Source organism: Callospermophilus lateralis, unplaced genomic scaffold (assembly GCF_048772815.1).
Source record: "Callospermophilus lateralis isolate mCalLat2 unplaced genomic scaffold, mCalLat2.hap1 Scaffold_205, whole genome shotgun sequence".
NCBI classification, from domain to species: Eukaryota; Metazoa; Chordata; class Mammalia; order Rodentia; family Sciuridae; genus Callospermophilus; species Callospermophilus lateralis.
The window spans coordinates 319,165-334,104 of NW_027513036.1; the positions used below are offsets into that span (position 1 = coordinate 319,165).

The 14,940-nt window shown below is 37.1% G+C and overlaps 1 pseudogene; it reads right to left on the reverse strand.

Annotated features, from left to right (window-relative positions):
* Positions 1–9,315: 9,315 nt before the first annotated feature.
* Positions 9,316–11,514, reverse strand: LOC143388724 (polypeptide N-acetylgalactosaminyltransferase 1-like; annotated as a pseudogene).
* Between the last annotated feature and the right edge of the window lie 3,426 nt (positions 11,515–14,940).

Sequence of the window (14,940 nt, forward strand, 5' to 3'; positions counted from 1 at the left end):
CATTTTGGGAAGAAAATATTTTATTTTCTGATTATTTAATGTATTAGAAAGTCATTTCTTATGTGTGATCTTTATTTTGTTGTTGTTTGCATTCTCCTTTTTTTTTGGTATGAAGAATTGCATTCATGGTCTGACACATGCTATGCGTGCATTCTCCCAACCACAGAACTAAATCCTGACCCTTTTAAAAATGTTAAGACAGAATCTGGTGAAGGGGTTCAGGGTGGTTTAGAACTTGTGTTTTTTTCTGCCTTGGACTTTGAATAGCTGGGATTAGAGGTATACACCTTATCATCCAGCTGTTTTTCTTTCTTCTTTTTCTAGTTGTTTTTCACCTTCTAATCATGAAAGGTGTTCTTGCCAGATGGATGCAATGACAAGGATTGTAGTTCCAGGTTCTTTTTGTGAACAGATAATTGAAGGAGGCACACACTAGACAGAGCACAAGGAGTTACTGAAGTGAAAGTACACTGCCTTAGACAAGGGGCAGTGGGCTCATCTATGGGAATGGGAGGCCTTGAGGCAGAGAAGGAACTGGGAAGCTGGCTTTGAGAAATAAAGAGACCAGATCTGCGATGCTAAAGTTAGTAAAAGGATATGACTATCACTCCATAGGATGTGACTACAACTGACTTTGGCAAATACAAATTTTTATCAACAGAGAATGTTGATAGAAATTTGGTTTCTGTAGCTTCATTGGGAACTTCACTAATTTTAGATGAGATTAAGTAGAAGACTTTGTTTAATACTGCCCTGCTTCTCAAATTCGAGGCCTATTGACTGCTGGGGGTAGATTCTTTATGTGTCTTGGAGTCATAAAAAAAACCCAACTACTTATATGCTAGCTACTGCAGGGTTTGGAACACCTCATTTGACCAAAGGATCCCTTTTCTCACTTCATGGAAGTCAGGAGCCTTACCAGAGAAAGGCAATAGACTTAATCCAAAATTACTGTTCTTTTTTGTCATTTTAGTTGTGCATGGACACATGAGATCTTTATTTAGTTTCATGGGTTGCTGAGAATCTAATACACAGCCTCACACAGTGCCAAGAGGTTGATTCAGACACATCCCTTCACAAAGCACTTTACCAAAGAGCCACAGGGGAGGCACCTTCATTTCCATTTTAAAACTGTTTTTTTGAGGCTTCACAAAGGTGTGGCCTGAGGCAAAGACCTTCCTGACCTGCTGGGGAAGTGAACAATAGGTAAGAAAAAAGCCCAGGGACAGACTTTTTCACAAGATGAACACTAGGGCACTGATAGCTCCTGTTCAGGCTACTTGGGTTGCTATCTAGCCAAGCAGGGTTTCTCCACTGAGAGCCTTAAAGGTCATACTAATTTCTGAATTTTCTGAGATGCTTGGCATTCCTTTCAGCAATACAGTACATGACCATGTCACAGAGCTTGGAGCTGGTACATATCTTCGAGACAAAATTACAAGCCAAAATTCAGGCCAAAATTCAGGAAGAATACAGAAATTTTGGAACATAGTAGGTGTTGCCCATCTGCAAAGCAAGCAGCAGTCTATTCATTATTCATTAGGTGGAGTGCTGGAAAGCTTTGCACTGATGCATACTGTTTCCTAATTCTTTGTTTCCAGAGACTCAGTAAAAACTTCCTGAGATCAGGTTTTGGAAGGGCACAGCCAAGAGTAGGAGAGATTAAAGGCTCAGTCACTGTAATCTCCTCTGCCACCTACAAAGTTGTGAACTGCTGAGCATTTTCCATTCCAGATATATATTCACAGATATTCTTCTTCTTCTCCCTCTATTTGTGTATAACTTGGAGTGATGTTAATGTCAAGGCATTGTTCTGGATGACAGTGGGAAGTGTTCTTGTGTAGCACGTGTTCATATAAATGTTGGATTGATTTTATTATTTTCCCTTTGAAGTATTGAATCTCTGACCCTAACCCTTACCCTACTAGACTCTGAGTACTAATCCTAACATTATGGATAAAAGCAAACCTAAAATAAAGAAATGCAGGCATTTCATAGGAGGAATTGTGTATACGTTGATTTTCCTTTTGCTTTATCAAGGGTATGTGTTATAAAACCAGTCACATTTTCATTCTAATACTTCTTCATAATCTTCAAATTTATCAAATTTATAACTTCTGGATTCCCTTTCTCTGTAGCCTGGGTCAGAACATGTATTGTTATATACATATACATTGCCCTTCCTGCTAACACAGGTACATTCTTTGTACATATCACATGTACAAATTCCATGAACAGATCACTCCCCTCAAACCCCAGGGGAACTGAAAATTCAAGCACTGGTGAGCTCCATAGTTGAACAAGTTTATATGTAACCCCATGTAGATTAAAATGAATATTTTTGTGATCTTTGAATGATATATGTTCCATTAAGAATTTGGATTTGCATATCTATTGCTACTTTTTCATGTATTTAATATATATATTTCTCTCTCTGTCTCTCTGTCTCTGTCTCTCTGTCTCTCTGTCTCTCTGTCTCTATCTGTCTTTCTCTCTCTCTCTCTCTCTCTCTCTCTCTCTCTCTCTCTATATATATATATATATATATATATATATATATATATATATATATATATTGAAAGGAGTTTCCTTACCCCTTAATGGTTCCTGAAAGCCACAGTGCCACCTACTTCATCCTTGAATGATGGCTAGGCCAATACAGTGAAATATTTGAAATTCTCATGACCAGGAAGCACTGGAGGACCTTCGGATCTCCTGTTGCTTTTCATGACTAAACCAGATAGTGACTTTATTGACTGGAATTCATGAAAATGGTGTAGAACAGAGATGCCATTGAGTGGAAGCCTGCTGGGAACTAGGCCTGGAGGAGTGGAGTGCAGGTGTCTGATAAAACATCTGTAGTGGAGCCATGTGGATCTGCCATTGGCTTCCAAATGACATGTGACTGACGTGGGGCAGTCAGGAGACCCTTATATGTAAAGGCCTCTTATTGTGGGGAGAGGTTTCGGGGTGATAATCAGAATCAAGTTGCTACCCTAAGTGGGAAAGATGTATGGGATAGCAGCCCAGTTGGTGTTTTCTTCTGCAGACCCTGAATCACCACACGTGACAGAACTCCCTCCAGTGCTGTGTCCCAGTTTGTTGTAGGGACAAATGAACAAGGCACTGAAGATAGCTGCAGCCAGGTTCAGAGAGCACAGTTTTTGCTGTTGTCAATCAATCCCTTCAGGGAGTTTCAGAGTTTTATACCCAGCGTGTAAGTGGAAGGGCTCAGAAGTTCACAGTCTGCAGATGTTCACGTAAAAGCAGCTTTTTATTTCACTGTTCTGGGCAAGTTAACTCTTCAAGGACAACACCTGAGAAGGGGAGAGCTTATTCTTATCTTTCTTCCTCCCCCTGCCAGCTGTTACCATGGAGCCCATTTGTAACTTATCTCAATAATGTAGACATCTCTGTGAAGCCCAGCTCAAGGCCAGAGGCCTTGTTTGCACATTTCTTCAAAGTACTCTACTGGATACCTTTGTGAAAAGTAGTAAGGGGGTGTCCAGCACCTGGAGTGCTGGTATCTTCCTGGCCAGTGGCCAAGTAAACAGGGCAACACAAAAATAGAAAGTTTATCTACATTGAACTCTTTTGCAGAGACTCTTTGGCTGACATTCCCCAAATCAGCCATGGTGAAGAGGGCTTTTCTGTCGAGAAAGGGGGTACCACTTCATTGGGTCCCCCTCTTCCTCCAGGGAGTAGTCTTTTCTGCTATCCTTTAATAAAGCTCCAACTTTCCACTCTAAACTTGCCTCAGGGTGCTTCTCTGGTGTTATACTTCAGCACTGGGAAAGCAAGGCCTCATTACCAGGAAACAGCAGTAACTATAACAGTCAAAGGACAGAGATAATGCCAAAAATAAAGTCAACATTTAGAATTGAAGATAAAAATAATCTTTAGTGATAAGAATTCCTTAATTTGATACTTTAAAAATAATAACAACCTATTGCCTGGGGGTAAATTTGTGACATATGCAGTCAAGGGGAGAAATAAAGAATGTCCACATGCTTCTGTCCCTTTCAATTCTTTATTCATTCAAATTACTCAATACAATTTTACTCTATAGGTACTTAATGAAGAAAACAACAATCCTTAATGATAGGCACTGCAATGGAGATAATCAATTAACAATAAGCAATTCTAGATTAATTAATTCACAGAAAACAATTTTAGATTAATTCTGAGCATTGCAGAAAATATTTAATCATGACAGGCTAGTGACATTTTTTTTCTGAATACTAAGTTCAAAAGTCTCAAGTCTTAGACTTTATGTCCTGCAAATGCACACTCTCTCAGACAGCAGTGATCAGGTCCCAAACCAAAACAGGCTTTTTCTGGTTTAGGGTGGACCACCAGTTGAGGAGAGGGTCATAGGGAGAAGTTGCAGCTCCCACAAAGGTCCAGATAAGACGGTAGAGTTTGTTAGCAGTAAGGGTCACAAAGAGAATCAGGAGAATGATGGCAAATAATGGGATGTCAGTACAGGTCCTCATCAGGCTCTCCAGCTTGAGTACATATTTGTTTATGCTGGCTGAATCCCTGTTTATTAGCTCTATTTTTATACTATATTTTGGGGTATTTGACCACCCCTTGCAATTCTTATCAGGTGCCACCAGATTTCTCCATGACATCATTTACTCTGAGGTCAGAAACATCTGGTCTGGTGGTCTCCATCCTCATAGTCTCACCTTTCACTCTTATCAGGAGAGGAAAGCCTGCCAGAGGCTTTACTCAGTTTATCAGGGTGAGGGGAAGTAATTTGTCTGAGGCCATATTAGTGGGCTCTGTGGATATGTCTGTTGATAAATGATCTCTAATAATGACCTCAGGTTTCAAACTGGAATTTTTTAAATGGAGTGACAAACTGATATGACTCCATTTTTGAGAAACCAGCCTCTACCTGAGAGCAAAGCCTGTCCAAAGAGGGGAGTTATCCTTGTCCTTGGAAAAACCCAGAGTGCTCCTAGGCACATATCCACCCTGCTGATTTGTTTGTCTGTAAATAACTGGGGAGATCTTCCATGCCAGGTGACACTGATTTAGTTACACTAGGTTAGGACCCATAGCAACCCCTTAGCAACCACAATCAGTGTGAGACAGGGAAAATACCTGAAATGCCAGGTAACCTTCCCAGTAGTTTTGTTGATTGATAACATGATTAGACAACCCTGCAAGTTTATCATATACACTCTTGCAACCCCTCATGGCCTAAACCAATCAGTTCAAATGTATCTACCACTTGAACTAACCAATCACACTTACCTGACTTGTTCCTGCCAATGAATGTGCTAATCAATGTTAAGAGTTGTTGTTTGACTTTCCTACTATGTGAAATGATTGGCTGTGTGATGTTGTGATACATAGAGTATCCCCAAAAATCTTATTAATCCTCACTGAACTAAGGGTTGGAACTCAGTCCTTGGGACCCCTGCATCTGAAATGGTTTGAGTCCAGACTTGAGCTTACAATAAATATTCTTGTGTGATTGCATTGAATTTGGCTCCTGGAGATCTACTGGGGTCCCATGAATCTGGTGTTATAGGAGTTGCTTAGGCTCAGGCCTATGGACATTCTCACACAACCCCTTTCACCTTGACAGCTCTTCTGCAGATAAACAAAAACCATAACACATAACTCCTGTCTTCATAAACATGATCTCTTGAGTCCAGTGTCATTTCAAGTTCTGGGTCTAAAAAGACATATTTATTTTCCCTGACATTTTCAATAAATCACAAGGAAGTCTTAGAAATAGCTTGGAAGAATAACAATGTTATACTGCAAAACTTCATGAACTTTCATATTGCTTGCTGTGTGTGACTGACTAGTAATGTTAAAGGCTTTGAGGATATGTGAAAAATATGAATATAATAGGGAGAACTCTTGAGATTTTTTTTTTTGCTTACTGTACACACATCCTGAGGCCAAATGGGGATCTTTATTAGAGGTCATTTCTCAAAGAAGAGAAAATGATCACAAAGCAATAATTTAAACTAGATATTATGAAATGAATCTAATATATATTTGATTAAAATTAAGGACATATATGAGCATCCCAAAAACAATTGCAGTTATTTAGTTATTTTAATGTTTTGCTTACTATCTGCTTTAGAGACATCATTGACCTGTAATTCAGGGAAACGTTCTTAATTCTAACACTGAATTTACCAGGTTTTGTCACTTTGATATATTACTTATTGCCATAGGATCTCTTGTTCTACAATGTATATATTTATAAATTTACACATTCTAGAAGGTTTTAGAAAGATAAAAGAAAATATGTATTAAAAGAGTAGTTAAAAATGCTCTTTAAAATTAATGTACTAGTGCTATGGTTATTACATAACATTTTCCTTTTAAGAATGAATTAACCAGCAATATGTATATAACAATAACATAATAACAAAATATGGTAAAAACAAATAAACAAAAATTAGTAAATCTTATGTGATTTATGTTATAATAATATTGGTAAAATATCCTCAGAGGTGAAAATAAACATTTAAATAATGATAAATGTACATGTCCATTTTTATTAAGGAATAGTGAAATACATCTATTTTTTAATATACTTTTGTTCATGAAAGCATCATAAATATTATTATTAAATATTATTGTAGCTGCACAAAAATTAAAAATCCAAATTGTACATATCTCAGTAAATAAATGGCTTTTAGTGACTGAAATTTTTGAGTCTGTTTATTGTGAAACACAAATACTCAGTAAAATATGCTCTGAAGAAAACCTCAATTTGAAAATGTAAAAACATAGAAAGGAGTATTTAGAGTTGTTTTACCATGAGATTAAATTAAAATACTTTTGATACCAGAATAAATACTCTGAAGTTTTTAACAATAAGAAATACATATGAAAGAGTACAACAATTCTTTCTCTGAGTAATGCAAGCATAAGAGAAAGATGATAATAATATTAAGAAAGGCTCAAAAATATGTGGATCATGAAATAAATAAATTTTTGGCAAGAAAATATCTAGAATCAACTTTGATGTAAAGTCAAAACTAATAAGCATTCTAATTTACCAAATCTTAATGATTTAATATATTAGAGAAAACAATGCAGAATTCCAAGCAAAGACTTGAGAAATGTGTATGCACAGCAAGGTTTAACCTCAGAAAATTTTTTACATCTCCTTTGTCTGTCCATGTGTCATCTCACATCTTTCCACTGTGACACCAAAAACAAAACAATGAAGAACAAGTTTTTGAGTAATTATATTTAAGTCTTAAAACAGTTAAAGAAAATGGTTAGCTCTCTTTGTCTATTTTCAATAGTAGTTTCTCTTAGTATTTCTTCAATAATTAAAAATGGGAGTTCATAATCCACTTGAATCTAATGTATAAAATATGATATGTCAAGAGCTTTGTAATGTTTTGAACAACCAATAAAAAAAATAATGATCATCCTGTACTTGTTGCTCACAATATAGAATGAGGTTCTGACGAGCACTATTAGAATAATGTCAGAACAAAAAGTGCTACAGAACACTAGGAACTGAAGAACAAGGCTGAAGCCAGTGCAGGACCACACAGCATACAGGGATATCTCAAGGAGGAATGGAGGTGGTCTATGAGGTCTGGCCTCCCTTAGCCAAGACAAAGGGTAGACTAGTTCACACTGTATTAGAAAATATTTTTCTTCAAATCTTATATTTTAATGGATGCATGGTAAGAATCCAGAAGTTAAATGTAAACTAGCATATTTACATTCATTTCTGGGACACTTTTACTTCTAGTTCACTAGATTAGCTAATTTTAATGTCTTTCACCATGTCCTCATTGATATTCTAGCTAAGGTGGATAACATTTTCTTATTCAATATTTATCAGGTAATTTACAAAGGACTCCATTACAGAATACCTTCATTTTTAAAAATTGTTAAAACAACAGATAAAATTGTTTAATACACATACACAGTAATATCACAGGATATGTAGTCTGTGTAGACACCATGGTCTTTATGTTTAGCTCCTAGTTAAAAAAAAAAGGCTGAATTGCTTGGAAGTTTAGTTTGAAACCTTATCTCAAAAAACTTGAAAGAACTTCTCCCCTGTCTTTAGACAGGGAAACTGGTGGTAACTTAGAGACAACTGTGGGTTTGGCACCTCTACTCATGACCACTTTTTCCTTTCTGGAAGACTAAACTCTTTGAAGATTCATATATCCACTCAGCAGTAGGAAATTTTCTTTTTTCATGTTTTATTTCCCCTCTTACATATTCTGATTATAGAATATGTTAGAAAAATTTATTCTTCTGTACCCATCTTCTGTTTTCTCTCTGAAGAATCTTTTCAACATTATCTTCCAGGTGTTATAATAGCCATGTGTTTTTAAGCTTTTTTTTTTAAGAGAGAGAGAGAGAGAGAGAGAGAGAGAGAGAGAGAGAGAAAGTTTTAATATTTACTTATTTTTTTAACATTTTCAGTCAAATTTTATTAAAAAAAAAGCAGCAGATCAACATTACAATTCAAGATTCTAATCTAAATAAGCACTTGACAATGAAGCACATCTGAGTACGGAGTGAAAAAGGTTTTCCAAAAAAAAAAACATCAAATATATTATCTCCAAATACCCAAATTATAAACCACTCCTTGAAAGCCTTTTGTTAAATGGAATCATAAAGAACTGAAGATTTATTGCTGTGAAAACAAATCTGTAGTACAGTAGTATGAATCTTGTGTATTAAGCATAATCAGCTGAATCAAGTTAGGAAGGTGAAAATGTGGTAAGAATGTGTGTGTGTGTGTGTGTGTGTGTGTGTGTGTGTGTGTATGTGTGTGTGTGTGTGACAGAGAGAGAAAGAGAGGGAGAGAGAGAGAGAGAGAGAGAGAGAGAGAGAGAGAGAATGAATATGAGAGAGAAAAGGGAGGGAGGGAGGGAGAGAAACAGACAGAAGACTGAGACTGTAAGTCAGTTGACCCAAGAACAACTGAGATATCTAACTTGTTCAGTTGAGAACAAGTATCATGTTAATTCTCCATTTTTTAGAAGGCAATTAAAAGTCACAATTCCACAGCCCACAAATCAAATAAAAATATTGTAGAAAGAAATTAAAACTATGTTCAACTAGCTTTTTCTCCCAGCTCATTTTCAGCACCCCAAGGAAAATAAAAGCATCCATGACTATCACAGATGAAAATAAAATGAACGTCATTGGAATCAGTTATTTTTCCCCACTGAGGTATAAAATCTATATAGAAATTTGATACTATACTATAACAAATTGTACTTCTCATAGTTCTGTTTTAATTTTGTTTAAACCCTGTTTAGTATAGTTATTTTAATGTAAAAATGTTGTTTTCATGATTCTGTATCTGGTTTCAGTTCTTTTTCATTTGCTTTTATGTCAATGTTTAATATACTGGCTACCAGTTCTAATCAGGAAAAAAATCTTGGTAATCTCTTCATTGACAGCACACTCAGCAGAAATTACTGATGTGCAAGCAAACCATAAAAGGTGCAGCTCTCCAGAAAGCACATTTTGTTGACTGTTTCACTGTCTGAATATTCTTTTCCATGATTCTTGATGAAAGACTCTTTCAATCTTGTAAACATCAGTGTGCACAGTCTCACTACTATGCAGTTTCACGTCCTTGGACAGGAAGGCTGGTTCATAGCTAGTGAAAAGCTAGAGGAGTCTGAGTTTTAATGGCTGATAATCTTACATCCCGCAGAGGAGGAAAGCACTTTTCCTTTTTTGCTACTTAAGAATGTGGCAGAAACGTATGCTGAGGTAGCCCAGTCAATCCTTATTTTTTTTTCTTTTTTTAAAAATTTGGTCTCAGAATATTTCTGGAAGGGTGACATTTCGAAGAAGCCACTGCTGGGACTGGCTTCCACTGCAGTCTCTAATGCTGGGCACCTGGCTGTCCTCTTCTGTGGCTTTATCCAGGCACTGATTACTGTTCACATGCTGCAGGGTTAATTTCACTGGGTCATACTCCCAGAGCTGGTTGCCTTTTAGGTGATGGCACTTGAGCATGGTAACTGGGCCATTAAGTTTGGAAACATCTAAGCAAAGGTCATCTGTTCTAATTTCTTTATTGGCAGTATAAGAGAAAACCTGATTGCCTCCCATACCATGACAATTAAAAATTCCAACTTTTTCATTCTCTTTTCTAGCCATGTTATCTAGACACTGATTTGTTTCCACATTTCGTATCTCTCCCAGTGAAAAATAGTGACGTGGAATTTGAGAATCAGGGTAAATATTCTCTAGGTACCAAGAAAAAGGTTTGCATTGTAGTTTGTGTCTTAGACCAAGTCTTGATGATATATCCCCCTAATCTACCTTTGTAACACCTGGAGAAATTATATAGAAGAAATTCTTGAATTCATCCATCCATACTTCTGCAAGTCGTCTGTTATTTTTATTGATAATTTGCCCTGTGCCTCCTGGAAATGTGTATGGGGTAGCCTTCCGAAACACATGTCCAACATGTGAGCAAGTGACAATTTCCAAAGTTCCTCCACACTGCCAAATCCTAAAGGAAATTTCTAAGTTTTCTCCTCCCCAAATATCCATTCCAGCATCATATGTTCCAATTTCCTGAAAGTAATCTCTGTCTATTGAAAAAAGGCCTCCTGCCATTGTAGGTGTTCTGACAGGAAGAGTCCTATCACCTTTCCTTCTGTCCATTTCTCTCTGGGGAACAGGATACCAGCGAAAATTAAGCTTCCAGTTGAATCCACCATAAGTCATATCAGAGCCTGCCATGTACTCAAAAGTATCATCACTGATCACATCAGTGATAGGACATACCACTGTTCTCCTGTCATGTTTGATCCTTGCTAAGAGAGGCTCCAGCCATTCCACTGTGCACTCACAATGAGCATCTAAGAAGGTTATCACCTGGCCTTTGGACACTGCAGCTCCTTTCAATCTAGCTCTGATCAATCCAGAACGCTGTTCCATTCGAATTACATGAACTGGCACTTTGAGTTTCTTCACATAACTCTCTAGAGGTCTTTTCAAAAAGTCTCTTTCACTGGCATCATCTACTAGAAAAATTTCTTCTATCATGTGTCTTGGTGAGCGATTAATGACACTATGGACAGTTCGCAGAAGTGTGCTCCAAGCCTCATTATGGAAAACAATCACGACACTTGTTGTAGGAAGATTATCTGGATACACCTTTGTTTTACACCCTTCTAACCTAACATCTGGTAAAGATCTGTTGAGTGCAATCATCTCGCTTGCCATTAAATTGAACTGATTGATTTTAAACATCTCTTTCATCTTTTCTTGATCCTCTTTAGGAATGACAACTGGTTTCCCCATTTCTCCAGGACCTTCATGAGGTTTTTGTACTGGCTCTAGAACATCCCCAGCAGGAAGTCCTCTTTCCTTTTTCTCATCACATTTGTTGCATTCACTGAAGTAAAGCAGCAAGAACATATCCAACAGTACCCAAATTAAGGAGGTGGCTAGGACCACCTTGCAATATGCAAATTTTCTCATGGCACTTTAAGTCAAATGCAAAATTTTAAAATATATATATACAAAGATCATGAAAATTATTCCAATCCAGTTTCATCAGAAATCACGTTCACACCCCCAAAGCAGTTTTTCAAATGAATTAATATTCCAAATCCACATGTCCCACATTTCCTCGCTCTGCGCGCGGCGGCGGCGGCGGGCGCTCCTCCGGGCCAGCCGGGGCGGTCGCGGCGCGGTCCCGTGGGCCGCAGCGCGGGCGCTACTCAGGAGCGGCCGTATGCCGCGCCGCCTCCTTGGCCACTGCCGCCGGCTCCCCCGGCGGGCGGGCGGGCCTGGCGCGAGCCCCGCCTCCGCCGCGCCCGCCCCCGCCTCCGCCGCAGGCCTCCTGGGCTCGGCGGGCTAGTCCGGGCCGCCCTGCATGCCGCGGCCGCAGCCGCTCGCTCTGGGCCCCCTCAGCGCCGCCTGCCGGGGCCGCAGGGCCCCCCGCAGGCCGCTCAGGCGCGTTTACTTATTTTTTTAAGTTTTCAGGGAACACAACATATTTTATTTTGTATGTGGTTCTGAGGACCGAACCCAGTGCCACACACATGCCAGGCAAATGCGCTACCGCTTGAGCCACATTCCCAGCCCTAATCTTGTTTTTAATATACAAATTTTCTGCGTAATTTTTGAGTTTTGCACCTCATGAGTTGTGATTCATTGAGCTCAGGTGTGAAAAAATATAATCTTTAAGTTAATGAAGTTTCAATTATATGTGTTAAGATAAAGAAACTTTGTTTTAAATTTACCCAATTTGCTATAATATTTAAATTACAATAATTTTAAATGACAAATATTTAAAATACATTAATTTTCTTTCTCATTTGACAATATTAATGAAGGCATAATGACTCATTCTATTTATCTTGTTTATAATTTTATCTTATGAAATATGCTTTGTCATTTATTATTCATGTAAAATTATTAATAGAAATTCGTCACTGGTTAAGAGACATCAGTCAGCCAAGAGGCAAGTTAAATAAAAATTCAAATTTTTCTCCACAAACAAAATAACTTCCTCAGTATAATTTATGATGGGAACAAACCTTCAAGATGGCAAGTAGCACAAACAAGTTTGCTGAAGGCCAAAACTGACTCTGAATGTGCATGCCTCTCCCACAGCACACCACCATGGAATGAAGGTTTCTAAGGCCTGGGAGACTAACATGGGTATTTTTAATAGGGACATGTACTCTTGTGATACTAACAAACTGTAGAGGAAAAATGATCCATAAAACCCATGAAATGCAGGATCCCAGAGTTCTGAGAACTACCTCAGATGTAAGCCACCCAGGAGACCTGCCTGACCATTAGATTTTGTTTACTTTAGATTTTTTAGAGTGGGAAATAAACATTGATTAAATAAATCACTGAGATGTTGGGTTCTAAACAACATTTATTTTCTCAACTATACAGTCTAAAACATTACTCCAAATAGATTGAAGCACAAGTCTCTGGGACACATTTTTCAAGGCTTTTTAATTTTATTAAAATTTTCACTTAATGTGCCACATTCTTTTCCAAATTTCTTAAGGAACAATATCAACAATTTGACATTATGCTTGACCATTCTTACATAGTCACTTCAAGAACTTTAGAGTAATTTTCCCACTCTTGCCAAGATGATACCATATTTACATAGAGTGAGTTTTTAGGTTATTTGTGGTATAAGGCACAGATTCTATTCAAACATTAGCAAAAGAAAACACAATCATTGTCAGATGAAGTCCTGATATATAAAAATAAAAGCAGTTTAAAAAATTTTAAGCTGGATATGGTGGCAAACGCCTATAATATTTGTTGGATCTAGGGGCTAAGGCATGAGAATTGCAAGCTCAAAGCCAGTCTTAGAAATTCTGCAAGATTCAATCTCAAAAAAAAAAAAAGTAGGAATAGCTGTGGTTTTGCTTAGTAATTTAGCACCTGTGGGTTAAATTCCTGATTTTAATAATAATACTAATCATAATTCTAAATGACATCATGATAAACACAATAAAAGTTAGTAACTGAAGATCTTTTTTCCTTTTTTTTTTTTTTTGGTGGTACTGGAGATTAAACACAGGGCCTTGTGCATATGAGGCAACTCCTCTACCAACTGAGCTGTATCCCCAGCCCTATAACTGAACATCTTACTAGCTTCCTTCTGTGACTTTTGTGCTTTTGCTATTCCTTCTCTTATTTTATACTTTCTGCCCAAATTTTCTCCAGAAACGAAAAACTCACTCCTTCCACAAATTATGTTCATAAAGGAAAATTTCTGGCACATCTTCACCCCTTTGGTAAGGATTGTCAAGCCTTCTATTATGAGTGAAAACTCTATCCTGTTCTTTAATTCTGTCCTTCTGCCTGTTACTCTGTCCTTCTGTTCAAAATTGTGATTTATAACTACATAGTTAAAATTATGGTTTACATTGCTTCCTTGCCTTAGAACAATTAAGCTTTTTGCAGACTTATCTCTAAACCACAATACTCATGCTTTGATCTTTTGGGGGGTTCAGCTACATCACCAGGGTGGTTACAGGTCTTAATGCAAGCAGTTTCTCTTTGATCTGGTCCTGGCATCCCCCCTCCCATATATGGTGTTCAAAATTTTTTGTGCTTGATGAGACTCTTAGTGAGGTTACGTCTCATATACCAGTTTTGATATAATGAGATGCCTTTTTGCAAATGTAGTGGATGTGATAAGCGGATGTGATATTGGGACTTCATGGAGATAAGTGACTGCAGTTTCTACCTGTCCTGCTATGAGATCTTCTTAATAGTATGAAAATTTTGTCTTATTCCTTGTTAATAAAACTTGAATTGATGGAGTATACAAACCAAGCTTCATGTAGTTCTGATTTCAATAGTTATGACCACTACATGTCTACATTGTATAAAGCACTTGCTGTTTTTAAGGGCTACTTTACTTTAGGAACTCTGAATAATTATTTCATAACATATAAGTTAGGAAAATAATATTGGGCATTTTCAAGTTTTCCAGAAAATCTGAAAGCAATTATTAATGATTGATTGAAGATCAAATTGATGAGATTCCCAGATTTTAAGTGATATATCAAAGTTTATGAAGTTACTAAGTTAGAAAACCTAATATTAGGTTAAATTAAAATCTAGCTATGATTTTACAACTAAAAAATACTAAAATATTCACAAAGTCTTACACCTAATAAATTATGAGGCAAAGCTATTACTTTATTGGCTTCTCCATTTAGTATTTTCATTTTAGAAGCATTTTATTAGAAGAAATAATATTTCTGATAACAAATATATAAGAAAATATTCAACACCTTACACATCCACAATGTTCAGTAGAAACCATGTAAAGTAGAATTTTTATATCTTTATATCAGATTTTAGAAAATTCATTTATAATCTGATAGCTAAAATCATTTTTTGAAGTGTGCTTTTATAAACATTGATGTAGCTCCATCTTTGTACTATGCT